Genomic DNA, 17,609 nt, shown 5'->3' with positions numbered 1-17,609 from the left:
GAGGCAGGTCAGGAGAGGGTGTGGAGAATAGAAAAACCTCCTACACTGTTGTGGGAATGTAAATTGGTACAGCCACTATGGAGAACAGTATGAAGGTCCCTTAAAAACTTAAAAATGGAGTTAGCACATGATCCAGCCATCCCAATCCAGGGCATATATTCAGAGAAAACTGTAGTTTGAAAGGATATGTGTACCCCAATGTTCATTACAGTGCTGTTTACAATAGCCAAGACATAGAAGTAACCTAAATGTCTGTTAACAGATGAATGGATAAAGATGATTCAGAACATATTTATAATGGAGGATTTGTTGCTATTCAGTCACTTAGTCATGTCCAACCCTTTGCGGGCCCATGGACTGCAGCATGCCAGGCCTCCCTGTCCTTCATTATTTCCCAGAGCTTGCTCAAACTCATGTCCATTGGGTCGCCATCCAACCATCTCATCCTCTGTCATCCCCTTCTCATCCTGCATTCAACCTTTCCCAGCATCAGGGTCTTTTCTAGTCAGTTCTTTGCATCAGGTGGCCAAAGTATTGGAGTTTCAGCTCCAGCATCAGTCTTTCCAATGAATATTCAGGATTGATTTATTTTAGGATGGACTGCTTTGCTCTTATTGCAGTCCAAGGACTTCATACCCAAAGTTTGCTCTAAGATCTTTGTATCTGGTATGATTGGGCTACTTCCAAAGATACCAGAACTATGATTCATTGGAAAATGAGTGTCCAATGATTATGATTGTCATTGGAAAAGACCCTGATGCTGGGAATGATTGAAAGCCAGAGGAGGAGGGGATGACAGAGAATGAGATGGTTGGATGGCATCACCAAGTCAGTTCAGTTCAGTTCAGATGCTTAGTCATGTCTGACTCTTTGCAACCTCATGGACTGCAGGATGCTAGGCTTCCTTGCCCATCACGAACTCCCAGAGCTTACTCAAACTCATGTCCATTGAGTATATGACAACATCTGGTCCCATCACTTCATGGCAAATAGATGGGAAATCAATGGAAACAGTCACAGACTTTATTTTCTTGGGCACCAAAGTGACTGACTCCATGGACATGAGTTTGAGCAAGCTCCTGGAGTTGGTGATGGACAGGGAAGCCTGGCATGCTGCAGTCCATGGGGTAGCATAGAGTCAGACACGATTGAGTGACTGAACTGACTCACTGAAAGAGTTCCGTTGCTGTCTAGAAGGGAGAATTTGGGAGGATGTAATATGAGTGAGTCTTCTGTCTGATAGAATGAATGTGGATAGTAGCAAACAAATAACTTTTTTAAGAAAAATTATGAACTCTGTTTATTTACAAAAATCACTTGTGTAAAAATTTTTAAATGAGTCATCTTTGCATATATGAACTTTATCAGTAGAGAATTCTGGACACAGTTACATTCTTATTTTTGTTCCTCAGCCTCCACTTTATTTTTATTTTTTTTTTTTTAAAATTTGAGCTTGCTGCCCACACTGGGACTTAAGATCCTGTATGTCTGTGGGTCCTGTAGAGGTGTCTGAAAAGTCACCTTCACAGTTTTGGCTGTGCTCTTCGGCGGCACATTCTCTTTCTGTGACAGACGGAGAACGGACAGCCTTCCGGTAAGTTCCGGGGGTGAAAACAGGAAGTCGCAGTTTTCCCTACTTTTGTCACCAGTGACGTTTTCGTCACTGAAGAGATGCAGACTCATTCTGTCGGCCGCCGCGCGGAGCCCAGGGTGGGAAGTACCAAGCTCCTCGGCCTCCACTTTAATAGACAGAAATATTACTACTATACTTAGTAGTACATGAACATTTAGATACTATTACCTTTTCAAATTCTTGCACTAGAAATTTTAGGAAATGAAAAAAAAAATCATTGACTTTTCCTGAGGTCTTAAATGTAATATAAATATTCTTATATAAATAAAATGTAATTCAGAAAGAAAAAAATGCATTATTTAGGAAATGTGAGGGAGTCATAAAGTCAATGAAATGCCTGTAAGTAATGTGGTAGGATGAGAATAAGACAGTGTGTGGTGATGATTGTTACTAATGTTATAACATCATTATTCATAGTAGATAAAAAGTAGAAAAAACCTGATAGTCACTTAACTGAAGAGGGGATCTACAAAGTGTATTGTATCTTTAAAATGAAATATTATTGTCCCAAAATGATGAAACAAAATACTGATAAGTGGAACAACATGGATGCAACTTGAAAACATTATGTTCAAGGAAAGAAGCCTGACAAGAAAATAAACAAATAAACAAATGAACAAAACATATGAGAACAAAAAAAGGTACCACGTGATTCTGTTTGTATGAGACATCCGTAATAGGAAGCCGCATAGAATAGTGGTTGCTATGGGCTAAGGAAGGAGAACTGACGGGCAGCAGGTGGGGGCTTCTTATTGAAGTGATGAAAATATTCTGGATTTAGAGACTGGAGATAATTGAACAATCTTGAAAGTATAATTAAAAAACAATAAAAACAAGAACTGCATACTTACATAAGAAAGATCAATTGTATGGTATATGCCTCATATTTCAATTAAAAAAGAAAATATGGTCAAAGTGTAGCAATATTTTTAAATGTATTGAAGGAGACTGTTTCAAAGACACAATGACCAATCCAAAGGAGCTGAAAATGACGGAGGGAGGATCTTTTTGAGTTTCATTAGGTTTCCTGTATGACTGGACAAGGAGGAGACGGTTTCAGGGTAACTGTGAAGCACACCATACAAACAAATTGCTATTTTCTTCTACCATAGATCAATTTGGCAGCAATAGTGAGGCTTCAAAACTCAGCCTTTGCAAAGTTGTTTCTGAATTCACAGGGGAATACACAGAAGCAGAAACATAATTAATGAAATGTTTGCTAACATCAAAACCCAGGGGCAGTAACTCAGGGATTTAAGTCCCCATATACCTGGTAAAATAAAAGACCATCTCCTTATTATCATTTAGCTACCCAAGACCTGCTCACTTCAGGTAGGTTTCCAGGTCCTATCTTCAAGAATATAAGAGGAAATAACTTTTTGAGAAAGAAAAAATGTATTTGTAAGTGAAACATTTATGCCTACTGACTCAATTAAATTAATTCTGCATTTATTTGCTAGAAATGATATTGATTTCTCTGATTGGGAACCATCTTCCTGAACTTGTTAATAACCACAGTATGACTTCTCAATGATTTTATTTTCTTGTTGGCTCACAAAAAATCTTTTACTCCTTTTATCATTGGATAAGTGTATACATGAATTGAAGGTTTGTTTCATTTTGTTTAAAAAATAATACAACCACCAGAGTAAAAATAAAAACTTTCAAATTAATTCTCATGTGAAAAAACGTCATATCTATTTAGGCTTAAGGAAGAAGTTCATTAAATGCATTCTATTCTCATATACATCAAAAACATATACAAGTCAAGAGGGAGGTGATATATTTATAATAGTGGCTGAGTTGCTTTGCTGTATGGCAGAAACCAACACAACACTTTAAAGCAATTTTACTCCAATTAAAAAAATAGGCGTAGCAAACACGACACACACACAGACACATACACGAGAGAGGGTGTGTCTCTCAGAAGAATTTATTGTCTCTAGTCTCATTTCCATTTTATAATATTACAGCCCATTTAAAATCCAAACAGATGCAAATGTGTTCTATTGTTTTCAATTCCTTTTAGATCTTTTCTTTCACTCATCAAGCGACTTGATTTTTGACAACTATCTCTGCAAAGGGGTAATGAATATTGTGACAAACCAATAATAAATTACTAGGAATAAAGGTTGATAATAATACTTAAAGGTCTCAGTATTAAATACAACATAAAACCAGTAACAAAATAGTGATCATTATTATTAGTCAGTGACAGAGTCATTATTTCAGGAATTAATACAAATATTCTTAAGCCAATCATGTAGTGAGAAACATTAAAGCTGTAATCCCATTTTGTTTCCATGTAAATACTTTCAAGTGGAGAGAATCCTTAGCCCTGTCTACAGCTCAGCATCTCTAATACATTAGAGTCTTGTTCATATTATTTTGAAGAGGAAAAGAGAGATCAGTTCAGTTCAGTCACTCAGTCGTGTCCGACTCTTTGTGACCCCATGAATTGCAGCACGCCAGGCATCCCTGTCCATCACCAACTCCTAGAGTTCACTCAGACTCATGTCCATCGAGTTAGTGATGCCATCCAGCCATCTCATCCTCTGTCATCCCCTTCTCCTCCTGCCCCCAATCCCTCCCAGCATCAGAGTCTTTCCCAATGAGTCAACTCTTCGCATCAGGTGGCCAAAGTACTGGAGTTCCAGCTTTAGCATCAGTCCTTCCAAAGAAATCCCAGGGCTGATCTCTTTCAGAATGGACTGGTTGGATCTCCTTGCAAGTCCAAGGGACTCTCAAGAGTCTTCTCCAACACCACAGTTCAAAAGCATCAATTCTTTGGCGCTCAGCCTTCCTCACAGTCCAACTCTCACATCCATACATGACCACAGGAAAAACCATAGCCTTGACTAGACAGACCTCTGTTGGCAAAGTAATATCTCTGCTTTTGAATATGCTATCTAGGTTGGTCATAACTTTCCTTCCAAGGAGAAAGCGTCTTTTAAGTTCATGGCTGCAGTCACCATCTACAGTGATTTTGGAGCCCAAAAAATAAAGTCTGACACTGTTTCCACTGTTTCCTCATCTATTTCCCATGAAGTGATGGGACCAGATGCCATGATCTTTGTTTTCTGAATGTTGAGCTTTAAGCCAACTTTTTCACTCTCCTCTTTCACTTTCATCAAGAGGCTTTTGAGTTCATCTTCACTTTCTGCCATAAGGGTGGTGTCATCTGCATATCTGAGGTTATTGATATTTCTCCCGGCAATCTTGATTCCAGCTTGTGTTTCTTCCAGTCCAGCATTTCTCATGATGTACTCTGCACATAAGTTAAATGATCAGGGTGACAATATACAGCCTTGAGGTACTCCTTTTCCTATTTGGAACCAGTCTAAATTAATTCAAATATATCCATTGAGATAAAAAGTCAGAGTCTGACATGACCTTGTAGGAGGTAATATGCCTCATAAATGACATAATAGATTTGGTTCAGTTTCTCAGCAGTCTATTCTAGGCAATTTTTGTTATTGGGTAATAGATACCTGAAGAAGTGTTAGTCACTCAGTCATGCTGGACTCTTTGTGCCCCCAAGAACTGTAGCCCACCATCCTCCTCTGTCCATGGAATTCTTCAGGCAAGAATACTGGAGTGAGTAGCCATTCCCTTCTCCAAGGGATCTTCCTGACTTTGGGATCAAACCTGGGTCTCCCATGTTACAGGTAGATTCTTTATTGTCTGAACCAACAGAGAAGCCCCAATAGATAGCTTTGCCTCTTTAAAGAGTGGGCACTTGACTGGATGCTTTTCTGAATACAAAAACACAATTATAGAAAGAAATGTGTTCTGTCTTATGATATTTTGCAGATGTGCAGAAGTGTTACCTATCCATGTATCTTTGTTATTTATTTTTTAAAATATTTTTCTAAGAGTATAGACAAGAACAAAGAGGAATGGACAGAGACAATTGCTCCTCTGTGAATGAATTCATTTTCTTGGGAATTACTGAGAAGACTGAGAACAAAGTGACCCTATTTACCTTGTTTCTCCTTGTTTATCTCATCAGTCTTCTGGCAAATCTTGGAATGATAACCCTGATTAGGATGGACCCCCAGCTGCACACACCCATGTACTTTTTCCTCAGCCACCTCTCCTTCTGTGACCTCTGCTATTTCACAGCCACTGGCCCCAAGATGCTGGTGGACCTATTTGCCAAGAACAAGTCAATCTCTTTCTGTGGCTGTGCTCTGCAATTCTTGGTCTTCTGTGTCTTGGCAGATTCTGAGTGTCTCCTGCTGGCAGTGATGGCCTGTGACCGGTACAAGGCTGTGAGCAGCCCCTTGCTCTATGTGGTCAGCATGTCCAGCGGGGCATGCTCCCTGCTCATGGCTGGGGTTTACCTGGTGGGAAATGGCACCATTTGGCAGATGCTCTGATACACATGACATTAGCATTCCACTTACACTTTTGTGGGTCAAATGAGATTAACCACTTCTTCTGTGACTTACCTCCACTGTACCTTCTTTCCTGCTCTGATACACAGGTCAATGGATTGACAGTATTTATTGTTTTTGGAGTTACTGAATTGAGCTCAATTTCAGGAGTTCCTGTCTCTTATTGTTATATCATCCTTGCAGTCTCAAAGATCCATTTTGCTGAGGGGAGGTTCAAAGCTTTTTCCACCTGCACCTCCCACCTAACTGCTGTGGCAATTTTCCAGGAAACTATGCTTTTTATGTACTTTGGGCCAAGTTCACTCTACTCTTTAGATCAAGACAAAATGACCTCATTGTTTTACACCCTTATGATTCCCATGTCAAATCCTCTGATTTATAGCCTATGGAACAAGGATGTGAAAAATGCCTTAGGAAAACTAAAAATAAAAGGTGGCTTCAAAGATTTATATCACACATATGCACACACATATAGTAATTACTTTTGCAAAATTATATGGTATGACACATGAGAAATATAATTTTATCAAGTTATTTAATAAATGAGTAGCTATACTAAAGTTCAGCCATAGGGAATTGTTGCAGTTTTCAAAACTTGTCATGCTTCATTGTATGTCTTGACTTTATGAAACTTTCTCTGTGCAAAACTTCCTGGCTCTTCAAATTCTATCATTTTTGTGTGTATCCATTCATTCAAACATTATTATTTCAAGTATATTAATATTTATCAAATATTTAATTATTCTTTGTCTGCCTCTAAGTGCTTTACATTTCTGGAAAAACTCATTAGTTTGTGTAAAAATGGACCTTATAATCTAGATGAATAAAGAAACATTTATTAACTAACCACACATACAATTCATAATAAAGTTTAAGACTTTCATCAATTAAAAAAACAGGGTTAAAAATCTAGGAACAAATGTCAAAACATAGTGTGCAGAAGAAAGGTTTTCTTGAATGGAGATATATATTTTTTTTTTTTTTTTGAATGGAGATATTAATTGTCAGATCCAAAAATAAATTTGGGAAGGAAATGATTCTAGGAAGATAATTTGATACTTACAGAGGTCTTGAGTTAAGCAGCTGTATACCTTTCCAGGGGATTCCCAGTGGCTCAGTGGTAAGCAATCTGCCTGCCAATGCAAGAGATGCAGGAGTCTTGGATTCAATCCTTGGGTCAGGTAGAGCCCCTGGAGTAGGAAATGGCAACTTGCTCCAATATTCTTGCTTGGAAAGTTCCATGTACAGAGGAGCCTGGCAGGCTGTGGTCCCTGGGGTCACAAAGAGTTGGATATGACTGAACACACAGACACACACATACACACAGCTTTTTAGGATTAAGAAATCCAAAACTGAAAGCAATTTAAAGTGCCTTGGTAAATTGCTTAGTTTTCTTTAATAATTAGCTATCAACTCCTCCTCTTCTTAGCTCTGATTAAATGTTCCTTTTTATAGTTCACAGACAACCATTTCCTTTAATCATTCTATTTGATATCATCCTGTTTGTGAAATCATGGCCTACAATATGAGATTGTGAACAACCTTTGCTCAAGGATTCTGCATTCTGTCTGTATTATCCAAAGCACTTACCTAATGTTTGGGACACAAATGGAGAAAGAGGGAGAGAGAGAGAGAGAGAGAGAGAGAGAGAGAGAGAGAGAACAAAGCAAAGAAAAAGGAAGGAATAAAAAGAGTAGATAACATTTTTAAGTGTTTATTAGACATCAATAATTAACAAAATAAAATTTAACTGAAGATATGGTATGTGCCTTGAATACATATATGTAATAAATTTTAAGAAAGAATATAAAATGGCTGTGAATACTAGGGTGCTTATCTATAAAGAAGATACACATCACACTAGAAGTAAAGAGCATTCATCTGTAATCATTCTTAATATGTATCTACTTTGTGGGTTTCTGCTCTAGAATCTGATGCTAAAGCACTGAATCAGCATGTCTAAACAATACAGATATATTTGAAGAAGCATGTAAAATTCACGTACTTACTTATTACAGTTGCAAAAGTTAGAAAACCACTGTTTCTTAGATTTTCTAGCTATCATTGTAGAGTGTCTTTGTGCAAAAACATTTCAGAATGAAATTAAAGCCCAAGAAGATTCTCTGGCTTCCACAGGGGGACTTTGTGAGAAATTGACCTCTTAACAGAATCACACTGGAAAGAATTTATGAAGAATTGTTTTTTTAAATAAAAGACTTCAGGGGTTTTCACCTCTGGTATGTTTTCTCAATTTACACACAATATTTTAGAACTGTTATTTATGAGCAGAAACATGGTAGAAATCATTTTTTGAGATATATGTCCAAGAAACAGAGAAGGCAATGGCACCCCACTCCGGTACTCTTGCCTGGAAAATCCCATGGATGGAGGAGCCTGGTAGGCTGCAGTCCGGGGGGTCGCTAAGAGTCGGACATGACTGAGCGACTTCACTTTCACTTTTCACTTTCATGCATTGGAGAAGGAAATGGCAGCCCACTCCAGTGTTCTTGCCTGGAGAATCCCAGGGACGGGGAAGCCTGGTGGGCTGCTGTCTATGGGGTCGCACAGAGTCAGACACGACTGAAGTGACTTAGCAGCAGTCCAAGAAAAATGGAGTGTTGGTGGATTGTTGCTAATTTAGAGAATATAAATGTATAATCTGGTTAGGTAATCTCTCTCTTTTTGACTGCCCTGTATCAGAGCATCTAAAGATTCATTTATCTACATACTGGCTGTTATTATGAGATCTAGTGGATGTGAACTAAAGGCAAGAATATTTTAAGTCCTATAAATGGAAGTATAAAATTAAAAATTGACTTATTCAATTGTCTGAGGGCCTCCCACCTCAATTTACCAATATCTCCCTGGAAGGAACTTGTACACATAGATACACCTCAGCTTTTGTGACTATCCTAAGGATATGGTAAAGAATCTGCCTGGAATATGGGAGACGTGGGTTTGATCTCTGGGTCAGAAAGATCCCTTGGAGAAGGGAATGGCTACCCACTTCAGTATTCTTGCCTGGAGAATTCCATGGACATAGGTTCCTGGTGGGTTATAGTCCATGAGGTCACAAAGAGTCTGACATGATTGAGTGACTAACACTTTAAGGGTCGACATGTCTCCAGATCATCTGACTCTGACAGACAGTAAGACCTTCATTCAAGAATGTCACAGAAAGTTTAAACCATATCAAACACTTTCCCAACCATGACAGTATAAAACTGGAAATCAGTTAAAGAAATAAGTTTTAAAATTTGCAAATGTATGGAGATTAAACATATCCCTGAACAACCAGTAGTTCAGAGAAGAAATCAAAAAAGACTTAAAAAATATACTGAGACAAATGGAAATAGAAAAATATCATGCCAAAAATTAGAGGACAATAACAAATTACAACAAACATAGCTTTAAGAGAAAAGTTTGTAGTGAAAAAATGCTTACATTGGGAGGAGCCAAGATGGCGGAGGAGTAGGACAGGGAGAACACTTTCTCCCCCACAAATTCATCAAAAGAGCATTTAAACGTCGAGTAAATTCCACAAAACAACTTCTGAATGCTGGCAGAGGACATCAGGCACCCAGAAAAGCAACCCAACTCTTCAAAAGGAGATTTTTAATTTTCGCTTTTTAGTTTTTGTAATCAATTTTGTACCTATAGTATTTTTTTATATAATTTCTGTGACTTCTTTTTTTCTTCTTCTCTGTTTCTTTCTCTTCTTCTTCTATATAACATTGTATATCTGAATAATATCAATTTTGTACCTGTATTTTCTTTATAATTTTTGTGACATTGTTTGTTTTTGATTGTCTGTTTTCTCTCTTTATTTTTCTTCTTCTTCTTTTTTTAACATTGTATTTTTGAAATTCCAAACTCTACTCTAGATTTTTAATTTTTGCTTTTTGGTATTAGTTATCAATTTTGTACCTGTACTTTCTTTACAATTTTTGCGACCTTGTTTGTTTTTGTTTGTTCGTTTTTTCTCTCTTTCTTTTCCTTCTTCTTTTCTTTAACATCGTATTTTTGAAATTCCAAACTCTACTCTAGATTTTTAATTTTTGCTTTTATGTATTTGTTACCAATTTTGTACCTTTAAGAACCCAATCTTCAGGACCCATTTTTCACTAGGGAGCAAGAATACTGGCTTGACTGCTCTCTCTCCCTTTAGACTCTCCTTTTTCTCCACCAGGTCGCCTGTGTCCCCTCCCTAACCCCTCTACTCTACCCAAATCTGTGAATTTCTGTGTGTTCCAGATGGTGGAGAACACTTAGGGAACTGATTACTGGCTGGATCTGTCTCCCTCCTTTTCATTCCCCCTTTTATCCTTCTGGCCACCTCTGTCACCTTCCTCCTCCTTCTCTTCTCTGTATAAATCCGTGAACATCTCTGAGTGGTCCAGTTGTGGAGTGCACATAAGGAAGTGACTACTGGCTAGCCCACTCTCTCCATTATTGATTCACCTCATCTCATTTGGGTCACCTCTAACTCCCTCCTCCCTCTTCTCTTCTCCATGTAACCCTGTGAACCTCTCTGAGTGACCTTTATCGTAGAGAAACTTTTCATCTTTAATGTAGATGTTTTATCAATGGTGCTGTATAGAAGGAGAAGTTTTGAAACTACTGTAAAAATAAGACCGATAACCGGAAGCAGGAGACTTAAGTCCAAACCCTGACTCCAAGGAACTCCTGACTCCAAGGAACATTAATTGACAGGAGCTCATCAAATGCCTCCATACCGACACTGAAACCAAGCACCACACAAGGGCCAATAAGTTCCAGGGCAAGACATACCAAGCAAATTCTCCAGCAACAAAGGAACACAGCCCTGAGCTTCAAGATACAGGCTGCCCAAAGTCACCCCAAAACTATAGACATCTAATAACTCACTACTGGACATTTCATTGCACTCCAGAGAGAAGAAATACAGCTCCACCCACCAGAACACCGACACAAGCTTCCCTAACCAGGAAACCTTGACAAGCCACCTGTACAAACCCACACACAGTGAGGAAACGCCACAATAAAGAGAACTCCACAAACTTCCAGAAAACATAAAGGACACCCCAAACTCAGCAATTTAAACAAGATGAAGAGACAGAGGAATAGCCAGCAGATAAAGGAACAGGATAAATGCCCACCAAACCAAACCAAAGAGGAAGAGATAGGGAATCTACCTGATAAACAATTCCGAATAATGATAGTGAAATTGATCCAAAATCTTGAAACTAAAATGGAATCACAGATAAATAGCCTGGAGACAAGGATTGAGAAGATGCAAGAAAGGTTTAACAAGGACCTAGAAGAAATAAAAAAGAGTCAATATATAATGAATAATGCAATAAATGAAATGAAAAACACTCTGGAGGCAACAAATAGTAGAATAACAGAGGCAGAAGATAGGATTAGTGAATTAGAAGATAGAATGGTAGAAATAAATGAATCAGAGAGGATAAAAGAAAAACGAATTAAAAGAAATGAGGACAATCTCAGAGACCTCCAGGACAATATTAAATGCTACAACATTCGAATAATAGGGGTTCCAGAAGAAGAAGACAAAGAGAAAGACCATGAGAAAATATTTGAGGAGATAACAGTGGAAAACTTCCCCAAAATGGGGAAGGAAATAATCACCCAAGTCCAAGAAACCCAGAGAGTCTCAAACAGGATAAACCCAAGGAGAAAACCCCAAGACACATATTAATCAAATTAACAAAGATCAAACACAAAGAACAAATATTAAAAGCAGCAAGGGAAAAACAACAAATAACACACAAGGGAATTCCCATAAGGATAACAGCTGATCTTTCAATAGAAACTCTTCAAGCCAGGAGGGAATGGCAAGACATACTTAAAATGATGAAAGAAAATAACCTACAGCCCAGATTATTGTACCCAGCAAGGATCTCATTCAAGTATGAAGGAGAAATCAAAAGCTTTTCAGACAAGCAAAAGCTGAGAGAATTCTGCACCACCAAACCAGCTCTCCAACAAATACTAAAGGATATTCTCTAGACAGGAAACACAAAAACAGTGTATAAACTCGAACCCCAAACAATAAAGTAAATGGCAACGGGATCATACTTATCAGTAATTACCTTAAATGTAAATGGGTTGAATGCCCCAACCAAAAGACAAAGACTGGCTGAATGGATACAAAAACAAGACCGCTACATATGTTGTCTACAAGAGACCCACCTCAAAACAGGGGACACATACAGACTGAAAGTGAAGGGCTGGAAAAAGATTTTCCATGCAAATAGGGACCAAAAGAAAGCAGGAGTAGCAATACTCATATCAGATAAAATAGACTTTAAAACAAAGGCTGTGAAGAGAGACAAAGAAGGTCACTACATAATGATCAAAGGATCAATCCAAGAAGAAGATATAACAATTATAAATATATATGCAGCCAACACGGGAGCACCACAGTACGTAAGACAAATGCTAACAAGTATGAAAGGAGAAATTAACAATAACACAATAATAGTGGGAGACTTTAATACCCCACTTACACCTATGGATAGATCAACTAAACAGAAAATTAACAAGGACACACAAACTTTAAACGATACAATAGATCAGTTAGACCTAATTGATATCTATAGGACATTTCATCCCAAAACAATGAACTTCACCTTTTTCTCAAGCGCACATGGAACCTTCTCCAGGATAGATCACATCCTGGGCCATAAATCTAGCCTTGGTAAATTCAAAAAATAGAAATCATCCCAAGCATTTTTTCTGACCACAATGCAGTAAGATTAGATCTCAATTACAGGAGAAAAACTATTAAAAATTCCAAAATATGGAGGCTGAACAACACGCTGCTGAATAACCAACAAATCACAGAAGAAATAAAAAAAGAAATCAAAATTTGCATAGAAACGAACGAAAATGAAAACACAACAACCCAAAACCTGTGGGACACAGTAAAAGCAGTCCTAAGGGGAAAGTTCATAGCAATACAGGCACACCTCAAGAAACAAGAAAAAAGTCAAATAAATAACCTAGCTCTACACCTAAAGCAACTAGAAAAGGAAGAAATGAAGAACCCCAGGGTTAGTAGAAGGAAAGAAATCTTAAAAATTAGAGCAGAAATAAATGCAAAAGAAACAAAAGAGACCATAGCAAAAATCAACAAAACCAAAGCTGGTTCTTTGAAAGGATAAATAAAATTGACAAACCATTAGCCAGACTCATCAAGAAACAAAGGGAGAAAAATCAAATCAACAAAATTAGAAACGAAAATGGAGAGATCACAACAGACAACACAGAAATACAAAGGATCATAAGAGACTACTATCAACAATTATATGCCAATAAAATGGACAACGTGGAAGAAATGGACAAATTCTTAGAAAAGTACAACTTTCCAAAACTCGACCAGGAAGAAATAGAAAATCTTAACAGACCCATCACAAGCATGGAAACTGAAACTGTAATCAAAAGTCTTCCAGCAAACAAAAGCCCTGGTCCAGATGGCTTCACAGCTGAATTCTACCAAAAATTTAGAGAAGAGCTGACACCTATCCTGCTCAAACTCTTCCAAAAACTTGCAGAGGAAGGTAAACTTCCAAACTCATTCTATGAGGCCACCATCACCCTAATACCAAAACCTGACAAAGATCCCACAAAAAAAGAAAACTACAGGCCAATATCACTGATGAACATAGATGCAAAAATCCTTAACAAAATTCTAGCATTCAGAATCCAACAACACATTAAAAAGATCATACACCATGATCAAGTGGGCTTTATCCCAGGGATGCAAGGATTCTTCAATATCCGCAAGTCAATCAATGTAATACACCACATTAACAAGTTGAAAAATAAAAACCATATGATTATCTCAATAGATGCAGAGAAAGCCTTTGACAAAATTCAACATCCATTTATGATAAAAACTCTCCAGAAAGCAGGAATAGAAGGAACATACCTCAACATAATAAAAGCTATATATGACAAACCCACAGCAAACATTATCCTCAATGGTGAAAAATTGAAAGCATTTCCTCTAAAGTCAGGAACAAGACAAGGGTGCCCACTTTCACCATTACTATTCAACATAGTTTTGGAAGTTTTGGCCACAGCAATCAGAGCAGAAAAAGAAATAAAAGGAATCCAAATTGGAAAAGAAGAAGTAAAACTCTCACTATTTGCAGATGACATGATCCTCTACATAGAAAACCCTAAAGATTCCACCAGAAAATTGCTAGAAATAATCAATGACTATAGTAAAGTTGCAGGATATAAAATCAACACACAGAAATCCCTTGCATTCCTATACACTAATAATGAGAAAACAGAGAGAGAAATTAAGGAAACAATTCCATTCACCATTGCAACGGAAAGAATAAAATACTTAGGAATATATCTACCTAAAGAAACTAAAGACCTATATATAGAAAACTATAAAACACTGGTGAAAGAAATCAAAGAGGACACTAATAGATGGAGAAATATACCATGTTCATGGATTGGAAGAATCAATATAGTGAAAATGAGTATACTACCCAAAGCAATTTATAGATTCAACGCAATCCCTATCAAGCTACCAACAGTATTCTTCACAGAGCTAGAACAAATAATTTCACAATTTGTATGGAAAAACAAAAAACCTCAAATAGCCAAAGTGATCTTGAGAAGGAAGAATGGAACTGGAGGAATCAACCTACCTGACTTCAGGCTCTACTACAAAGCCACAGTTATCAAGACAGTATGGTACTGGCACAAAGACAGAAATATTGATCAATGGAATAAAATAGAAAGCCCAGAGATAAATCCACGCACATATGGACACCTTATCTTTGACAAAGGAGGCAAGAATATACAATGGATTAAAGACAATGTCTTTAACAAGTGGTGCTGGGAAATCTGGTCAACCACTTGTAAAAGAATGAAACTAGAACACTTTCTAACACCATACACAAAAATAAATTCAAAATGGATTAAAGATCTAAATGTAAGACCAGAAACTATAAAACTCCTAGAGGAGAACATAGGCAAAACACTCTCTGACATACATCACAGCAGGATCCTCTATGACCCACCTCCCAGAATATTGGAAATAAAATCAAAAATAAACAAATGGGACCTAATTAACCTTAAAATCTTCTGCACATCAAAGGAAACTATTAGCAAGGTGAAAAGACAGCCTTCAGAATGGGAGAAAATAATAGCAAATGAAGCAACTGACAAACAACTAATCTCAAAAATATACAAGCAACTCCTACAGCTCAACTCCAGAAAAATAAATGACCCAATCAAAAAATGGGCCAAAGAACTAAATAGACATTTCTCCAAAGAAGACATACAGATGGCTAACAAACACATGAAAAGATGCTCAACATCACTCATTATCAGAGAAATGCAAATCAAAACCACTATGAGGTACCATTTCACACCAGTCAGAATGGCTGCGATCCAAAAGTCTACAAAGAATAAATGCTGGAGAGGGTGTGGAGAAAAGGGAACCCTCTTACACTGTTGGTGGGAATGCAAACTAGTACAGCCACTATGGAGAACAGTGTGGAGATTCCTTAAAAAACTGGAAATAGAACTGCCTTATGATCCAGCAATCCCACTGCTGGGCATACACACTGAGGATACCAGAAGGGAAAGAGACACATGTACCCCAATGTTCATCGCAGCACTGTTTATCATAGCCAGGACATGGAAGCAACCTAGATGTCCATCAGCAGATGAATGGATAAGAAAGCTGTGGTACATATACACAATGGAGTATTACTCAGCCATTAAAAATAATACATTTGAATCAGTTCTAATGAGGTGGATGAAACTGGAGCCTATTATACAGAGTGAAGTAAGCCAGAAGGAAAAACATAAATACAGTATACTAATGCATATATATGGAATTTAGAAAGATGGTAACAATAACCTGGTGTATGAGACAGCAAAAGAGACACTGATGTATAGAACAGTCTTATGGACTCTGTGGGAGAGGGAGAGGGTGGGAAGATTTGGGAGAGTGACATTGAAACATGTAGAATATCATGTAAGAAACGAGTTGCCAGTCCAGGTTCGATGCGCGATACTGGATGCTTGGGGCTAGTGCACTGGGAGGACCCAGAGGGATGGTGTGGGGAGGGAGGAGGGAGGAGGGTTCAGGATGGGGAACACATGTATGCCTTTGGCGGATTCATTTTGATATTTGGCAAAACTAATACAATTATGTAAAGTTTAAAAATAAAATAAAATTTAAAATTAAAAACAGAAAAAAAGAAAAAAAAATGCTTACATTAAGAAAAAAAAGCTAGACCTTTTATACCCCAAGGAACTAAAAAAGGAGAACTTTGAGCTTTAAGCCAACATTTTCACTCTCCTCTTTCACTTTCATCAAGAGGCTTTTTAGTTCCTCTTCACTTTCTGCCATAAGGGTGGTGTCATCTGCATATCTGAGGTTATTGATATTTCTCCCGGCAATCTTCATTCCAGCTTGTGCTTCTTCCAGCCCAGCATTTCTCATGATGTACTCTGCATAGAAGTTAAATAAGCAGGGTGACAATATACAGCCTTGACATACTCCCTTTCCTATTTGGAACCAGTCTGTTGTTCCATGTCCAGTTCTAACTGTTGCTTCCTGACCTGCATACAGATTTCTCAAGAAGCAGGTCAGCTGGTCTGGTATTCCCATCTCCTTCAGAATTTTCCACAGTTTATTGTGACCCACACAGTCAAAGGCTTTGGCATAGTCAATAAAGCAGAAATAGATGTTTTTCTGAAACTCTCTTGCTTTTTCGATGATCCAGCAGATGTTGGCAATTTGACCTCTGGTTCATGTGCCTTTTCTAAAACCCGTTTGAACGTCTGGGATTTCACAGTTCACGTATTTTGAAGCCTGGCTTGGAGAATTTTGAATAAACGCTTCAGATTTTCTGAAATCTCTATTAGCTTAGAAAGGGCAAGATCTCTAAATTGAATATGACCAGTGTTAATAAACTATATTCAAGGACTATTTGTGAGAGACCCTTTTGATAACGGAAGTGTCATTTCTGTGGTTCTGAAAACTGCAAGAGTCAAATGTTTATAGAATATACAGCTACAGCTAAAGACTTAAAATTAGGCAAAGAAATATATTCCAAGATACAGTACTTGACAATAGAAGCACTCATATAAGTCGAGTGTATTATTTATGGTATTTTAGCTTTTTAAATCTCATGTGACAACTATATTCATTAAGGAGACATCATCTAAAGTCTTACCCAGGTGAAGAGTTAGTCACCTAGTCGTGTCCATCTCTTTGTGACCCCATAGACTGTAGCCCGGCTGCTCTGTCCATGGGATTCTCCAGAGAAAAATACTGGAGGGGATTGCCATTCTTTCTCCAGGGCATCTTCCTGACCTAGGGATTGAACCTGGGTCTCCTGCATTGCAGGGGGATTCTTTACCATCTGAGCCACCAGGGAAGCTCCCTTACCTAGGTGAGCACAGTACTAAATATTATGAATTTAGTCAGAAATTTTCATTTCTTTTCATCTTTTATTCAGTTAGTCCAGGGTCCAAAGAGTCAACAGAGTGAAGTGACTTAGCACATAGCACGCACGTGCTATAGAGAG

At 37.8% G+C, this 17,609-nt stretch overlaps 1 pseudogene; it reads left to right on the top strand.

Annotated features, from left to right (window-relative positions):
- The first annotated feature begins 5,462 nt into the window (after positions 1–5,462).
- Positions 5,463–6,545, top strand: LOC133235647 (olfactory receptor 5W2-like; annotated as a pseudogene).
- The last annotated feature ends 11,064 nt before the right edge of the window (positions 6,546–17,609 follow it).

Source organism: Bos javanicus, chromosome 22, assembly GCF_032452875.1.
Source record: "Bos javanicus breed banteng chromosome 22, ARS-OSU_banteng_1.0, whole genome shotgun sequence".
NCBI lineage: Eukaryota > Metazoa > Chordata > Mammalia > Artiodactyla > Bovidae > Bos > Bos javanicus.
This window is presented reverse-complemented; position numbering and strand designations above follow the sequence as displayed.